We start from the raw sequence: 15,719 nt of genomic DNA, 5'->3' as shown, positions 1-15,719 counted from the left end.
TTCCTATTTTTATCTGTCTAGGAGGGTCTAATGCATTGTGTACCAACTTGTTCCTCAGGGTTGGTGCCTTTTTATAGATGAAGGTGGGTTTCTTTGGTAATATGGAATTTAATACTTTATCCGATTGTAGGATAGGCCAATGTTTTTTTATTATGGTTTCCATATTTTTGTATTGCCTGTTGTACCCCGTTAGAAAGGCTACATCCATTTTATTATTCGTTACTCTTCTTTGTTGGTTTCCTGTTTCTTCTATAAGCTTATTCCTATCCATGTTCCCGACTTTCCATTTTAATGTCAATAAGTCCTTCCTTCTGTATCCTTTTTCTATGAACCTATTTATTAGAATATCTGTTTGTTTTTCATATTCGTGTTTACTGGAACAATTCCTGTGTAGTCGCATGAACTGTCCTTTGGGTATGTTTCCTAACCACCGTGGGTGATGGCAACTGCTAGTGGGGATGTACCCATTTCTGTCTGTGGCCTTGAAGTGACAAGCCAATAACCCCGCTGGGGCTCCATGAACAACTTCCACCAGTAGTGAGATGGTACATTCCGCAGAACTTCCTGTTTACTTCCGCCTCTGCACTCTGGGTCTGGAGGAATAGGACAGCATGACATCCACTGCGAAGAGGAGAGCTGTGGTGGAAAATGAGGAGATGGAGGATGAAATGGGAGGTGGAGGAGAAGAGGAGGACTCTGATCTCAGTGAGGATGAGGAGTCTGAGGAGGACGATGATATGGATGAGGTGAGCTGGTGTGGACTACAAGGCTCAGCATGTCCTGGAATGGTGTGATGGCACTTGTAATCCTTCATAGTGTTCCTGCCTGGCCTGGTCAGTGTGTTGATATTGGTGTGGATGCGATTGTACAATGGCAGCCTGTGGATGAGGTGAGCCTATGGATGTGACTGCTGATATCTATATATTACTAGGAGAAGTCTGTGATCCTTAGAGTGGGGGGGGGATTAGGCAGTGTGTGGCTGCATTCTGTGGAGAGCAAGGCCTTTTATGAATTACAAGCCTGGACTTTCTAAAGAACTTTAGAATGGACTTTCTAATGAACTTTTTAGACACCTTCTCAATGACAGAAATGTGGGAGGTGTTGCATTCAAGGAAAATGAATGTTTAAAATGAGTTTTTCATAATAATGAAGTGATTTTCTGTATGGAGTCTGAAAGGAAAAAAAAAATCTAGGGCAGAATGTGTCTTGCGTTTGTTACAATATGATTTTTTTTTAATTAATCAGACTTACGATACATGGGACATAACATTACACAATAGTAGTTGGTCATAGAGATATTGTCAGTTTTTTGGCTTGAGTAGATTTCTCAAATGCTGTTTTATACAATGGGGGTAAATATCATTGTTGTATTCAATTGACAGTTCAATTAACAGGCTATTGTCTCTATAGCTACAGTAAACAAGTAAGAAATGTACTCGTCTGAGGTTCTTTCAGCTCTCAAACTGAAAGAATGACTGTTAGATTACTGTCAGGTGTTGGCTTGATTAGACAATGGTACGAAGATACCATTTTTGTATTCAATTGACAGTTTGCAACAGTCCATTGTTTCTACAGCTACAGTAAACAGGTATGTTTTCTGTTGTTTGGTAACTATGGTAAACAGCTTGACACATAAAATGGGTGAGTAGGGACACACACACACACACTGTCATGCTGTAACATCAAAAGCCACCCATGATAGAAGAACAGTTCCTGATGCTCCAGAAAAATCGTTGCCAATGGAGATCACGAACATACAGTAACAGAAGATAAGTAACCTTTAAGTGTATTTGTACTATTATAGACCATAGGCTGTTCAGTTTGCTAGGCATTTAGCTTGTTATAGATATCTGTCAGTCTTGTATTGTGTTCCTAATATTGTAATAGTTTTGTATGTACAGCATCTTTGTATAGTAGAAGCACATTTACACACTGCAGAAATCTTAGCCTCCTTGCTTATACCACAGAGTAACCTTGCTAGATAGACGCAAGCAAAACAGGGATTGGTGGGCATAGGTATGATAGGGCCTCCGAGCGCACCAAATACTTTGAGGCTGGTCGTGGCCGAGTCTAGAAGGAACGATGTCGGATTGTACTTCATTCAAAAGCAATTGATTGAAGAGCTTTTTGGGATGCTGTGAGAAACCATTTTTTGCATGCAGTGCTTCCCTATCACTGGAATGTATGACGTTACTTTCTGGAAGAATGAAGATCTGCAGACATGTATGCTACGTAAGGGCGAGAAAGAGGGTGACAAAATGTTGGAAGGGATCACATTCCTGTCTAGTGATACAAAAGTGCAGGTCCCCATCACTGTGCATATGTACAATCCTTTTGTACAGGATGGGGAGATCGCTGCCTTTTTATCCAGGTACTCCAGGTATTTTCTAAGAGGCATGGTGAGTATTTTGCAGCTCTCATTTGTTTTTGAAAATTTAGAAAGAAAATAAAAATGTATTTATTTTTTCTTTTTTCAATTTTTTTGGACAAAAAGCGAGATCTGCAAAATACTCAACATGCCTCTCTTCAAATAGCTTGGGGTGTCTACTTTCCAAAATGGGGTCATGGAGTCAAATGGGGTCATGGAGTCAAATGGGGGCCTCCGAAACTGTGATAGGTAGTGAGGAAGTTAAATCACCATTTTACCCCCTTAGAAAGCCTGAAGGTGGTGATTGGTTTTGGGGGTCCTCTACACATGGCTAGGCTCCCTAAAAGTCTCACACATGTGGTATCCCCGTACTCAGGAGAAGCAGCAGAATGTATTTTGGGGTGTAATTTCACATATGCCCATGGCATGTTTGAGCAATATATCATTTAGTGACAACTTTGTGCAAACAAAAAAAAAAGTTTGTCATTTTCCTGCAACTTGAGGCAAAAAATAAAATATTCAATGGATGCAACATGCCTCTCAGCAAATAGCTTGGGGTGTCTACTTTCCAAAATGGGGTCATTTGGGGAGCTTTGTTTTGGTGGTATTTAATCACTGCTGGGTTTTTTATTTTTTGCACTATAGATGAAAAAAGACAGAAAATTTAGCAAATTTGTAATTTTTTATAAAAAATGTTGGCCAAATTTTATACTGCTACACATCTTTGGTAAAAATAATCCAAATCGGTGTACTGGTATATTATTTGGTCTGTGTGAAAGTTATAGAGTCTACAAGCTATGGTGCCAATCACTGAAAATTGATCACACCTGAAGTACTGACAGCCTAGCTCAGTTCTTGAGACCCTAAGGCTCGATTCACACCTATGCATGTTGCTTTTGAGCGTTTTTGGAGGTTTTTTTTTCATGCTTGCCGCGTTTTTGAGCCGCGTTTTTGCTGCGTTTTTGCGGCGTTTTTGCGGCGTTTTTGCCGCGATTTGCGTTTTGCGTTTTTTTTTTTTTTTTTCATTTTTTTTTACAGTCTTAAAAAAAAATTACAAAAAAAAAAAAAAAACGCACCAAAAACGCACTAAAAACGCTGCAAAAACGCTGCAAAAACGGTGCACTTGCGTTTTTGATGCTTGTCCATTGAAAACCATTACATGCAAAACGCTGCTTTTTGCATGAAAAAAAGTCCCCGACCCTTTCCAAAAACGCAGAGATACAAAAAAGCATTGATGTGAACATGTTCCATAGGAACCCATGTTAAAAAATTCCCGTGCATTTCTGCAAAATGCAAAATGCATCAAAAAACGCGCTAGTGTGAATGGGGCCTAATAAGCTAGGACAGTACAAATACCCCCCAAATGACCCCTTTTTGGAAAGTAGACATTCAAAGGTAGAAAGAGGCATGGTGAGTTTTTTGAAGTTGTAATTTTTTCCCACAATTTTTTGCAAAATCAAGATTTTTTTTTTCTTTTTTCACAAAAGTGTCATATTATCAGGTTATTTCTCACACACAGCATATGCATACCACAAATTACACCCCAAAATACATTCTACTACTCCTCCTGAGTAGGGATGAGCTCGATGTTCGGGGCGAACATGAGTTTGACTCGAACATCGGGTGTTCACCGAAGAACGAACATTATGGGGCGTTCGCGGGAAATTTGAGCGCCCGCGTAACGCTCCATAATGCACTGGGAGATCGCAGTGCGTTGCTGTATGATGATTGGCCAAAGCATGCACCTGACCTGCATGCTTTGCCCAATCCCAGTGCCCTCTGCTAAGAGAGCCATAATTGGCCAAAGGCAGGGTGCCTTTGGCCAATTATGGCTGATCTCTATTATTTGTACAGTTCCTGACCGTGTCCTGTCCGCTTAGAAGGTCGGTTCTGCACCCGACCCACCCCGGTAACGTTCTCTGTCCTCATCACACTGGCAGTGCGGAGGACGAAAGGGTGACAAGCCAATAACCCCACCCGGGCTCCATGAACACCTCCCACCAGTAGTGAGATGGTACATTCCGCGGAACTTCTTGTTTACTTCCGCCTCTGCACTCTGGGTCTGGAGGAATAGGACAGTATGACATCCACTGCGAAGAGGAGAGCTGTGGTGGAAAATGAGGAGATGGAGGATGAAATGGGAGGTGAAGGAGAAGAGGAGGACTCTGATCTCAGTGAGGATGAGGAGTCTGAGGAGGACGATGATATGGATGAGGTGAGCCGGTGTGGACTACAAGGCTCAGCATGTCCTGGAATGGTGTGATGGCACTTGTAATCCTTCATAGTGTTCCTGCCTGGCCTGGTCAGTGTGTTGATATTGGTGTAGATGCGATTGTACAATGTCAGCCTGTGGATGAGGTGAGCCTATGGATGTGACTGCTGATATCTATATATTACTAGGAGAAGTCTGTGATCCTTAGAGTGGGGGGGGGGGGAATTAGATAGTGTGTGGCTGCATTCTTTAGAGTGGAGTGTAGAAAATACAGTTCATATTTCACAAGCTTAGTGTGCAGAGTTGCTAACTGCCAGTAAAAGTACTGACAGTTTGTAAAAATCAGTGATTTTTTTTTTTTTTTTTACAACTGCCAGTAAATATCAGGGGCTGATAATTCCATGCCGTGTTAACTTTTTTTAAGTGTAAATCAAGCAAATTACTTTGTTCTAGGTATTGTCATTGTTTCCATATCATGTTTATACTGTTCAAATGTTCACTGTTAGTTTTCAATAGGAGTTCAGTAATTTATCAGGTTGCCAGTAAAAAATGTGATCTGCCAGTAAATTTGCCATGTTTTGTCAGTAAAAAATTCTGCGGGATGTTGGCAACCCTGTTGCAAATCCTTTGCAGTCATTTACAGCCTGAAGTCTGGAACGCATAGACATCACCAGATGCTGGGTTTCATCCCTGGTGATGCTCTGCCAGGCCTCTACTGCAACTGTCTTCAGTTCCTGCTTGTTCTTGGGGCATTTTCCCTTCAGTTTTGTCTTCAGCAAGTGAAATGCATGCTCAATCGGATTCAGGTCAGGTGATTGACTTGGCCATTGCATAACATTCCACTTCTTTCCCTTAAAAAACTGTTTGGTTGCTTTCGCAGTATGCTTCGGGTCATTGTCCATCTGCACTGTGAAGCGCCGTCCAATGAGTTCTGAAGCATTTTGCTGAATATGAGCAGATAATATTGCCCAAAACACTTCAGAATTCATCCTGCTGCTTTTGTCAGCAGTCACATCATTAATAAATACAAGAGAACCAGTTCAATTGGCAGCCATACATGCCCGCGCCATGACACTACCACCACCATGCTTCACTGATGAGGTGGTATGCTTTGGCTCATGAGCAGTTCCTTTCCTTCTCTATACTCTACTCTTCCCATCACTCTGGTACAAGTTGATCTTGGTCTCATCTGTCCATAGGATGTTGCTCCAGAACTGTGAAGGCTTTTTTAGATGTTGTTTGGCAAACTCTAATCTGGCCTTCCTGTTTTTGAGGCTCACCAATGGTTTACATCTTGTGGTGAACCCTCTGTATTCACTCTGGTGAAGTCTTCTCTTGATTGTTGACTTTGACACACATACACCTACCTCCTGGAGAGTGTTCTTGATCTGGCCAACTGTTGTGAAGGGTGTTTTCTTCACCAGGGAAAGAATTCTTCGGTCATCCACCACAGTTGTTTTCTGTGGTCTTCCGGGTCTTTTGGTGTTGCGTTCTTTCTTTTTAAGGATGTTCCAAACAGTTTATTTGGCCACACCTAATGTTTTTGCTATCTCTCTGATGGGTTTGTTTTGTTTTTTCAGCCTAATGATGGCTTGCTTCACTGATAGTGACAGCTCTTTGGATCTCATATTGAGAGTTGACAGCAATAGATTCCAAATGCAAATAGCACACTTGAAATTAACTCTGGACCTTTCATCTGCTCCTTGTAAATGGGATAATGAGGGAATAACCCACACCTGGCCATGGAGCAGCTGAGCAGCCAATTGTCCCATTACTTTTGGTCCCTTAAAAAGTGGGAGGCACATATAAAAACTGTTGTAATTCCTACACTGTTCACCTGATTTGGATGTAAATACCTTCAAATTAAAGCTGAAAATCTGCAGTTAAAGCACATCTTGTTCGTTTCATTTCAAATCCATTGTGGTGGTGTATAGAGCCAAAAATATTATAATTGTTTTGACGTCCCAATATTTATGGACCTGACTATATATATAAATATATATATATATACTCTGCATACAGTCAGTGTAGCAGCCTATATCTACAATGCATTCCGTGGTGTACTATTTCTAATCTACTTCAGGCAGTGTATTTGATAGATATATATACAGACAGTCTAGTACAGTGATGGCGAACCTTGGCACTCCAGATGTTTTGGAACTACATTTCCCATGATGCTCCACTACACTGCAGAGTGCTGGAGCATCATGGGAAATGTAGTTCCAAAACATCTGGGGTGCCAAGGTTTGCCATCACTGGTCTAGTATATATATATATATATATATATATATATATATATATATATACTCTGCAGCATCCAGTCAGGGTAGCCTAGGTACACATTCTACAGTGCAATCCGTGGTGTACTCTTTCTAATCTACTTCAGGCAGTGTAATATATATATATATATATATATATATATACTCTCCAGCATCCAGTCAGTGTAGCCTAGATCTCTATTCTACAGTGCATTCCGTGGTGTGCTATTTCTAATCTACTTCATGCGATGTATTCAGTGTAAAGAAAAAGATGAGCAAAGAAACCGCTACAAATAACGATAAATATTGTTGTGAACAGATTCTCTAAAACATAATGATGTGGAAAATTGAATGGTGCATCAAAAACAAATAGTCCATGTGGTATAAAAAATAAATGAATAAAACCAAAAGTGAATTCATCAAAAACAGAAAGTACCAAAATGATTCTTCAAAGTTTAGGAGATGTAAAAGTCCTTCACTTAATCTCAGAAAGCAGGACACATATTCATTCAAATCATCTGGAATACGGAGCATAAAATGCAAATACAAACTTGTTTTTGATGCACCATTCAATTTTTCACATTATTATGTTTTACAGAATCTGTTCACAACAATATTTATCGTTATTTGTAGCGGTTTCTTTGCGCATCTTTTACTTTCTTAATATTGGTTTTAGGTTTTGGTGTATTCAGTGTAGCCTAGATCTACATTCTACAGTGCATTCTGTGGTGTACTATTTCTAATCTACTTCAGGCGGTGTATTTGATATATATATACAGACAGTCAAGTATATATATATATATATATATATATATATATATATATATATATATACTCTGCAGCTTCCAGTGTTGCCTATATCTACACAATACAGTGCAGCCGTAGTGCAGTTGGTACTACTTTTCTGGTGGTGTACACAGTACACAATACAGTGCAACTGTAGTGCAGTTGCTACTACTTTTCTGGTGGTGTACACGTTACACAATACAGTTCAGCCATAGTGCAGTTGCTACTACTTTTCTGGTGGTGTACACATTACACAATACAGTGCAGCCATAGTGCAGTTGCTACTACTTTTCTGGTGGTGTACACATTACATTATACAGTGCAACCGTAGTGCAGTTGCTACTACTTTTCTGGTGGTGTACACAGTACACAATACAGTGCAGCCATAGTGCAGTTGCTACTACTTTTCTGGTGGTGTACACATTATACAATACAGTGCAGCCGTAGTGCAGTTGCTACTACACTTCTGGTGGTGTACACAATACAGTGCAACCGTAGTGCAGTTGCTACTACTTTTCTGGTGGTGTACACAATACAGTGCAACTGTAGTGCAGTTGCTACTACTTTTCTGGTGGTGTACACAGTACACAATACAGTGCAACCGTAGTGCAGTTGTTACTACTTTTCTGGTGGTGTACACAGTACACAATACAGTGCAACTGTAGTGCAGTTGCTACTACTTTTCTGGTGGTGTACATGTAGCGTCCACCTACTTAGGTGTGTGCTAAAATATTAGAGAGGTTTAGACTTAGTGTAAATTTCAGGCATTACTATGTTTTGGTATTTGCCTGGCTGGGTTTGATTTACTGGGAGGAATGATAGTGTAGGATGGGGAGGTGTGACCACCTGCATTCTGCTAAAGTGACGCCTAGTCTGACCAGTGAGAGGCGCTGGAGGACAGGTTGATGTGATACAGGATGTAGTTAGTGGTATAGGTCATCCCTAGCCTATCATTAATTTGCATGGGCAGGGGCTAACAGGCCTATATAACTGTGGCTCACATGCTTCCTGGGGGGCTGGCATGCTTGCTGGCTTGCTGATGGGAAGAGGAGAGCAAAGGAGTGCAGAATGTAGTTGCTGATACAGTTAAAAAATTCTCCCCTTAGGGGGAGAGGCACCTGCCTTGGAGGGAGAGGAGATGGAGGAAACAAGTGAGGGAACCTGCACATCTAATAAGGAGAGGCTGCTACTCCCAATAGAGGAAAAGAGCTGGTAGAAGACTTGGACATGGAAATCATCGACGGTCACTTCAATGTACACGTGAGTGCATGACCAGAGAAACAGTGTCTTCAATGGCTGAGGGTGCTGAAGATCACCCGGGGGGAATTCCCATCAGTCTATCCAGGAACTTTATTCATAGTATTGTTCTTGGGACTTAAGTTGAAGATCCTGTACGGTTGGGAAGTAGTGGTAAACAGGAGGGAGAAGATGTGCAGTCCATTACAGGAACCAGATGATTAAGGCAGCTCATATTTCTAAAAGACTTTGTTTCACATTCTTTCTGCAACGTGCTATGGGAAAGAATAAAGTTACCGTTCTTTTTGTTCTAAGACTGTTTGCTGTGTCATCTTTGCAGGGAAGTGGGGGGGTAATGGAACAACTGGTGGAAAGGAATGAACTATTAGCAGCTCCTACTAGGGTAGTGCGCTTCATACACATTACACAATACAGTGCAGTCGTAGTGCAGTTGCTACTACACTTTTAGTGGTGTACACATTACACAATACAGTGCAACCATATTGCAGTTGCTACTACTTTTCTGGTGGTGTACACATTACACAATACAGTGCAGCCGTAGTGCAGTTGCTACTACACTTCTGGTGGTGTACACAGTACACAATACAGTGCAGTCGTAGTGCAGTTGCTACTACTTTTCTGGTGGTGTACACAGTACACAATACAGTGCAGTGTGGTGTTGCAAAACAAAATATACATCATGTCCGAAAGGCCACCAAGGAGAGGCAGACGCTCACAGGCCACTAAAAGAGGGCAAGCAGGCTCTGTGTCTACAGTCAACAGTGCTGGTCATGGACATGGTGCATCCTCTGCAGGTGGCCGTGGGGCACGCTTGTCCTTTTTTTCTGCTGCTGGCCGTGTTATTGAGCCAGAACCTGTAGAAGAGTTGGTGGAGTGGATAACAAAGCCGTCCTCATCCTCCTCATCCTCTGTCACTCAGGCTCAGAGTAGTTTGCCTTCCAATGCAGCTGCCAAAGCGGCCTATTCCACCGGCTTCTTGTCCACAGTCACTCCTTCTGTAGCCCCACCATCAAGCATGGAGGAGTCCCCCGAAATATTCGACCGCAGTGTCGGGTACATGCTGATGGAGGCTCCGATGTTGGTTCCCAGGTTGAGGAAGGGAGTAACGTGAGCCTAGAGAGAGGGGGTGCACAAGAAGGACAAGAAACTGGCAGTCATGTTCCCCCAGCCGCAGCAAACTGCCAAGTTTGCTCAGGTGACGAGGAGGGAGGGGATGATGAGGTCACTGACTGTACTTGGGTGCCTGATAGAAGAGAGGAGGAGGAGGCAAAACTCCGAGGCAGGATGTCCTCTAGGGGGCAGCTTAAGGGTAACCACCCTACTGCATCACAACGCAGAGCTCCGCAGGTGCAGGGCGCTGCTGACTCCCCGCTGATTTTGAAAAGTTCCTTGGTGTGGGCCTTTTTTGACACATGTGCAGCAGATTGCACCGTTGCTGTTTGCAACTTATGTCTGATCAAGTATGGCCAGAACAGCAGCCGCTTGGGCACCACATGCTTGACCAGACATATGACTACCTACCATGCAGTCCATTGGCAACAGCACTTGAAAGACCCACATCAAAGAAAAAGGCGGACTTCTCCTTGCTTCTCATCTGGGATCTCCAACCCCACTATACCTCCAGTCCTCTCAAAAACCTGCACTGAGAGGAATGAAGGTATAGCAATAGGTGTCCCAAGTACTTGCAGCCATACTGCTATCAGTACACCTCCATCTGATTTTAGCAGGCAAATTTCCCTACCCCAGTTGCTAAACCGTAAAAAGAAATTCGGTCCCAGCCATCCACATGCTCAGCATCTCAATGCTAGCTTGGCCAAATTGCTAGCACTGCAACTGCTGCCTTTTCAGCTGGTAGACTCTGCCCCCTTTCATGAATTTGTGGAATGTGCTGTACCTCAGTGGCAGGTTCCGACTCTCTCTCTGCATGTGGAAGGCAATGTTTTGGCCTCATTGGACAGGGCGGTCAGCAGTAAGGTGCTTATTACTGCTGACTCATGGTCAAGCAGGCATGGGCAGAGACATTACCTTTCCTTCACAGCGCACTGGGTAACTCTGCTAGCAGCTGGGAAGGATGCAGGACAGGGTTCAGTATTGTTGGAGCTTGTTCCGCCACCACGCCTCCAAAATGCTAGTGGTGATTCTGCCACAGCTCTCTCCTCCACCCCCTCCTCTTCTTCTTCCTCTATGGCCTCTTATGTAGATTTCCCCTCTGAACCAGCAGTGCTCCGTAAGCGTTCAAGGGCCTACGCAATCACTCAGGCAAAAAGATGCCATGCAGTGCTTGAGTTGGTCTGCTTAGGGGACAGGAGCCACACTGGGGCAGATATTCTGTCAGCTTTGCAGGGGCAGGCTCAGAGGTGGTTGACACCATGCCAGCTTCAGCCAGAAATGGATGTATGCAACAATGGCACCAACCTTCTCTCCGCCCTCCGACAGGGACACTTGACCCATGACCCATGTTTGGCACACATCCTGAATTTGGTGGTGCAGCGGTTCTTGAGCAGGTACCCAGGCTTACAGGATCTCCTGAGGAAGGCCAGAAAAGTCTGTGGTCATTTCTGCCAGTCATACAATGCCAGTGCTCGGCTGGCTGACATTCAAAGTTTTAAGTTTTCTGGCCACTTGTCATTCAAACAGTATCTTCCCAGCAAGCGTGCCAGATATGGGGTCAAGATGTATAAGCTCTGTGACAGTGCCACAGGCTATACATATAGTTTTATGGTTTATGAGGGAAGAGATAGTTACGTAGAGCTGGAGAACTGCCCGGTCTAATAGACCCCAAATTTTTCAAAAAAGAGTACTTGTCACTACCTATTGCTATCATGGGGGGTATTTACATTCCCAGAGATAACAATAAAAATGATTAAAAAAAAATTAAAAATGAAAGGAACAGGAGGTGAACGCAAGCATCGGTCTGGTGTCATATGTAAACAGCAATTGTACCATGCATGTGAAGTATCACCACGAAGGTCAGATCGAGGGCAGTAATATTAGCAGTAGACCTCCTCTGTAAATCTAAAAAGGTAACCTGTAAAGGATTTGAAAGGGTCTTAAAAATGTATGTAGTTTGTCACCGTTGCACGTTTGTGTGCAATTTTAAAGCATGTCGTGTTTAGTCTACATGTTCTCGGCATAAGATCATCTTTTTTATTTCATCAAACCTTTGGGCAATATAGTGTGTTTTAGTGCATTAAAATTTAAAAAAGTGTTTTTTTTTCCAAAAAAAATTGTGTTCGAAAAATCAAAGTAGTAGCAACTGATAAATTGTGTTCATCAGTTGCTACTACTTTTCTGGTGGTGTACACATTACACAATACAGTGAAACTGTAGTGCAGTTACTACTACTTTTCTGGTGGTGTACACAGTACACAATACAGTGCAGCCGTAGTGCAGTTGCTACTACTTTTCTGGTGGTGTACACATTACACAATACAGTGCAGCCGTAGGGCAGTTGCTACTACACTTCTGGTGGTGTACACAATACAGTGCAACCGTAGTGCAGTTGCTACTACTTTTCTGGTGGTGTACACAGTACACAATACAGTGCAACTGTAGTGCAGTTGCTACTACTTTTCTGGTGGTGTACACAGTACAAAATACAGTGCAGCAGTAGTACAGTTGCTACTACTTTTCTGGTGGTGTACACAGTACACAATACAGTGCAACCATAGTGCAGTTGCTACTACATTTCTGGCGGTGTACACATTACACAATACAGTGCAACCGTAGTGCAGTTGCTACTACTTTTCTGGTGGTGTACACATTACACAATACAGTGCAGCCGTAGTGCAGTTGCTACTACACTTCTGGTGGTGTACACAGTACACAATACAGTGCAGCCGTAATGCACTTGCTACTACACTTCTGGTGGTGTACACATTACACAATACAGTGCAACTGTAGTGCAGTTACTACTACTTTTCTGGTGGTGTACACAGTACACAATACAGTGCAGCTGTAGTGCAGTTGCTACTACTTTTCTGGTGATGTACACATTACACAATACAGTGCAGCCATAGGGCAGTTGCTACAACACTTCTGGTGGTGTACACAATACAGTGCAACCGTAGTGCAGTTGCTACTACTTTTCTGGTGGTGCACAGTACACAATACAGTGCAACCATAGTGCAGTTGCTACTACTTTTCTGGTGGTGTACACAGTACAAAATACAGTGCAGCAGTAGTGCAGTTGCTACTACTTTTCTGGTGGTGTACACAGTACACAATACAGTGCAACCATAGTGCAGTTGCTACTACTTTTCTGGTGGTGTACACATTACACAATACAGTGCAACCGTAGTGCAGTTGCTACTACTTTTCTGGTGGTGTACACATTACACAATACAGTGCAGCCATAGCGCAGTTGCTACTACACTTCTGGTGGTGTACACAGTACACAATACAGTGCAGTGTGGTGTTGCAAAACAAAATATACATCATGTCCGGAAGGCCACCAAGGAGAGGCAGACACTCACAGGCCACTAAAAGAGGGCAAGCAGGCTCTGTGTCTACAGTCAACAGTGCTGCATGGTGCATCCTCTGCAGGAGGCCGTGGGGCACGCTTGTCCTTTTTTTCTGCTGCTGGCCGTTTTATTGAGCCAGAACATGTAGAAGAGTTGGCGGAGTGGATAACAAAGCTGTCCTCATCCTCCTCATCCTCTCTCTTGAGGATGGACCACTGGGCAGAACTTGCTCAATATGCAATTGAGCTACTGGCCTGTCCTGCATCCAGTCTTCTTTCTAAACGAACATTTAGTGCTGCTGAAGGGTTTGTAACGGATCATAGAGTGTGCCTGTCCACCGACTCCGTTGATAGGCTCACATTCATAAAAATGAATGAGTCTTGGATCAGCAGCACATATCAAGCACCTGATGCTGATCTAACTGATTGATTTTTCTATGGATGTGGGATCCCTTGAAGACTGCCTATGCTGAGTGACTATCCTATTCCTCCTCAATCTTGATGATGCTAGCTTCCAACAATATTTTTGATTTAGGGCACCACCACCATTGCCTAAGCCCAATTTTTCTGCCCCTGTTTAACAGGGGCATGTAATTACAATTTTTGATCAAATATTTCACAGCAGGGCCCGTTCCTGTGCCCACAAAGTGTAACTGTGAGGGCTTACAGTGTTGTGGCACCACACCACCACTGCCTAAGGCCCAATATTTCTGCCCCTGTTTAACAGGGGAATGTAATTACAATTTTTGTCATAATATTTAACAGCAGGGCCCGTTCCTGCGCCCAACAAGAGTATCTGTGAGGGGTTACAGTGTTGTTGCACCACCACCACTGCCTAAGGCCCAATTTTTCTGCCCCTGTTTAACAGGGGCATGTAATTACAATTTTTGATCAAATATTTCACAGCAGGGCCCGTTCCTGCGCCCAACATGAGTATCTCTGAAGGCTTATGCCCTGTACACACGGTCGGATTTTCCGATGGAAAATGTGTGATCGGAGCGTGTTGACGGAAATTCCGACAGTGTGTGGGCTCCATCGGACATTTTCCATCGGATTTTCTGACACACAAAGTTTGAGAGCAGGCTATAAAATTTTCCGACAACAAAATCCGATTGCGTCAATTCTGACCGTGTGTGGCCAATTCCGACGCATAAAGACCCACGCATGCTCAGAAGAAATTCTGAGACGGAACAGCTCGGTCTGGTAAAATTAGCGTTCGGAATGGATACAGCACTTTCGTCACGCTGCAATGTTTTAAATTGTTTAATAAAGCGCACTCTCTTCTTCTTTATAATGTGAGAAGAATGAAGTAATATTTACAGAACGCAAATCTCCCAGTTATATCAGAAGAGGGTTCTATTAAGTTGGATAGCGATATCTCCAAAGAAGAAATAGAACAGTCAATAAAAAATACTAAGGTAGATAAAAGCCCAGGCCCAAACGGGTATACGTCCCTATGCTTTAAAAAGTTTATAGGAATCTTAATTCCCTACTTTCAGACATACAGTGCCTTGCAAAAGTATTTACCCCCTTGGCTTTTTACCTATTTTGTTACATTACAGCCTTTAGTTCAATGTTTTTTAAATCTGAATTATATGTGATGGATCAGAACACAATAGTCTAAGTTGGTGAAGTAAAATTAGAAAAATATATACATAAAACAATTTTTCTGAAAAAAAAACTGATAATTGGCATATGTGTATGTATTCACCCCGTTGTTATAACCCATAAATAGCTCTGGTGCAACCAATTACCTTCAGAAGTCACACAATTAGTGAAATGATGTCCACCTGTGTGCAATCTAAGTGTCACATGATCTGTCATTACACATGCACACCTTTTTGAAAGGCCCCAGAGGCTGCAACACCTAAGCAAGTAAAGTAAAAATGAATGGGAATATATAAGAACTAAAATTCCACGTATACCAACCTTTTACTGTCTACCGAAATTACACAAGAGTTTACAGAAACCTTCCGGTAGACCAATCATAATAGGCAATGGTTCAATCTCTGAAAAACTGAGTGAATATGTAGACGGATACCTTCGTCCGTATGTAGCCGAACTCCCTAGCTTCATACAAGACACCTTGAAACTACTTCAGAACATTGACGGGATCTGTATCCCTCCATCGGCTTCCTTGGTGGCAATCGATGTGGAAGCACTTTATAGTAGTATCCCACACAATAAAGGGCTCCTGTGTATCCGACATATCCTCTTGCGGGACAATGCACTCAATCAACCCACTAAGGATTTTGTCCTGGGAGCTCTGGAATACATTCTTCATCATAATCACTTTGTCTTTAACGGCTCCCACTACCTCCAGGTGCAGGGTGTTGCGATGGGGACCTTGTGTGCCCCATCGTATGCCAATCTGTA

The sequence above is a fragment of the Aquarana catesbeiana genome, linkage group LG01 (assembly GCF_042186555.1).
Source record: "Aquarana catesbeiana isolate 2022-GZ linkage group LG01, ASM4218655v1, whole genome shotgun sequence".
In the NCBI taxonomy this organism is placed as follows: Eukaryota; Metazoa; Chordata; class Amphibia; order Anura; family Ranidae; genus Aquarana; species Aquarana catesbeiana.
This window is presented reverse-complemented; position numbering follows the sequence as displayed.